The following is a 2,500-nucleotide window of genomic DNA, read 5'->3' as shown; positions in this document are numbered from 1 at the left end:
CGGGTGGAGCGCTTGTTCGCCCGCAGAGTGGGAGGAGGATTGGGGTGAGGGGGTAGATTTAAAGATGTAAAAAACCTGACGATAAAAGAAACCCGCAGTGCACACATGAAAGTAACCCATTAGACATAAGGACGGGACCATAACTATAAACACATACTTATCGAAATAACTGAACTGCGGGGACTCTGGCTGTTGTTTGCAAATGGCTGCCAGATTCGTAACACTATCACTATCTACTCTGCTGAATAATTCATCTGCACTTATTTAATCTATACCTTTCATTATCTAAAACATCTCTATCATATCTCCGCGTAATCGCCTTCTTTCTTGTGTATAGAGCCCTGTCTCCTTCAGCTGCTCCTCATAACTGAGTCTAGCTCGGCCCAGAATCAATCGAGTAGCCCTACGCAGGACCCTCTCTGTGGCAGCTAACTCCTTCCTATAAATGTGGTGACCAGAACTGCACACAACATTCCAGATGGGGCCTCACTAAATGTTCAAGTATTTACTTCAATTTCAAAAAATAATGAAAGTATAGATCGTTAAAATAGAATCCAGAAGTTTATCACTCCTGAAAAATTATTATCCATCACCCTTATACACTGTAATTAGAGGACGTCGAATCGCAGTTTCGGAGATGGAGGCTATATTGATCACCACAGAACGCAGCGTCAATCGGCTTCGGACTTAATAGCCATGTTGGCAGAGTCGTCTTTACCCCGATACTGTACTATCTCAGATGTCATGCCCTCATGCTGTATATTGTTATATGGAATGGTTCCTTGGGATGATTACAAAGTCGATTTGTGTTATGCAGTGTTCAAGTAGACAGGGTGTTCCAAAAAGACCCGGACAACTTTGGTTATTAATATATTTAGAACCACAAATTATACAATGAAACCCTTTGGTTGATATGATACAGAAACTCATGATGTTCCGTGCACACTTCAATGTGAGCTCCGTTTGTCGTGTGCAGGACATCAGGGTGGTATACGAGTTCTTGCCATGTTCGGCTCGGTATGTTTGCGTCCACCATTGTGCATGCAGCTGTGATCCGAGATCGAAGATCCTACAGGTTTCCCACATTGGTGTTGTGGAAAACATCTCAGACAAACCCCCACAGAAAAAACAATCAAGGGGGGTTATGTCTGGTGATCGTGGGGCCAGGCAGTGGGTCCGTCTCGGCAAATTCAGCGACCTGGAAATTTTTCATTCAGGGCGGCTCGTTAAAACTCCTTTATATTAAACCATCAGTCTTCAAAATAAAGAAAACTTTATGAGTTTCTGTATCATACAAACCAAAGGGTATCGTTGTAACATTTGTGGTTCTACATCTATTAATAACCAAAGTTGTCCGGGTCTTTTTGGAACACCCTGTATAATTCAATTTAAATAAAGGTTGAAAGAAGTTTAAAATTCCGAGTTTTACCCAATGTCTATGTCTAATGTCTACTTTACATTAATTACTTTTCTATTGTACTTTACAGTAGTTACAGTATTTCTATTGCTTCAAGAAGTATTATTATGTACAATTTTTTTGTGCTCCATCCGTGTGCATCACACAATATTCCTAAAGGGTCCCTGCTGTCGTACTAAACAAGTCCAGGGCATTGTAAGTAGCAGCAATGATTTGGGCATAAATAAAAAAGTGTGCCCGTCAAGCTTGACTGATACGATGGCAGATAAACAAAGGTATCTGACCACATGTTGTAATATGAGAAATCTCCAAAAGGTGCACCACCACCCTCTTCACATCAACATTTGTTTTCAATCGAAAAAACAAAGCCGAGCAACAAATCGACATAAGCTGTAGTTCCACCATTTTGCCTCCATGATGAAAAAGCAGACTTAGTCTCACACAACGTTTCGTTCATGGTTCATGAACTTCCTCAAGTTCAATCTCCAGTTGCAACCCACAGCCATTTATTATATCCAATTCACAACCCTCTCTGGCCACATGCCGAAGCAGCGAAATTATTTCTGAATGTCAGGTTGGAAATGCTCCGCTGAGTTCGGTGAGAAAAGCGGCACCATTGATGTGACATCGCTGGTATCCAGAGTACCCCAAGAAGAGATGGAACTTTTCTCCACAAGCTCAGTAGCTGCATTTTTCTCATCTACCAGGTGTGTTTGTGTGTGTGTGTGTGTGTGTGTGTGTGTGTGTGTGTGTGTGTGTGTGTGTGTGTGTGTGTGTGTGTGTGTGTGTGTGTGTGTGTGTGTGTGTGTGTCAGCTGCACTACAAGCCTGAGTTAATGGAAAATATTAATTAAAAACATGGAGTGCCGTTATCATAGCGGTTCTGGCTCTGCTCCTTCCTACATATTCATGTAATGTTCATCACCTACTTTCTTTCTCCTGATTGTAGATGTGTCATGTCGAGTTCATTTCCCACTTCTCCCTCCAGGTCTTCAAAACAGCTGTTCACCACCATCTAATATTTTCTCCCATCCAAAATCTTGATCTTTTCTAACCCCGTTAATCCACCCCAAGTCCCTGAAAG

The 2,500-nt window shown here is 41.9% G+C and overlaps 1 protein-coding gene across 3 annotated transcripts in view; it reads left to right on the top strand.

The window, feature by feature from the left end:
• Positions 1-2,500, top strand: part of LOC147020342 (guanine nucleotide-binding protein G(t) subunit alpha-1) — a 56,122-nt gene that overhangs the window by 4,954 nt on the left and 48,668 nt on the right. Inside the window, exon 1 of one of the 3 annotated variants that reach the window (XM_085895655.1) lies at positions 314-2,124. The exons of the other annotated variants lie outside the window; for them this stretch is intronic. The gene's annotated coding sequence lies outside the window, so the exon portion shown is untranslated. Of the gene's footprint in view, positions 1-313; positions 2,125-2,500 lie in introns of those variants that run through there. 3 annotated transcript variants of the gene reach the window in all.

This window comes from Eptatretus burgeri, chromosome 9 (assembly GCF_056783735.1).
Source record: "Eptatretus burgeri isolate ZD-2024b chromosome 9, Ebu_testis_v1, whole genome shotgun sequence".
In the NCBI taxonomy this organism is placed as follows: Eukaryota; Metazoa; Chordata; class Myxini; order Myxiniformes; family Myxinidae; genus Eptatretus; species Eptatretus burgeri.
Note: the sequence above shows the minus strand (reverse complement) of the source record. Positions and strands in the feature narration are given on the sequence as shown.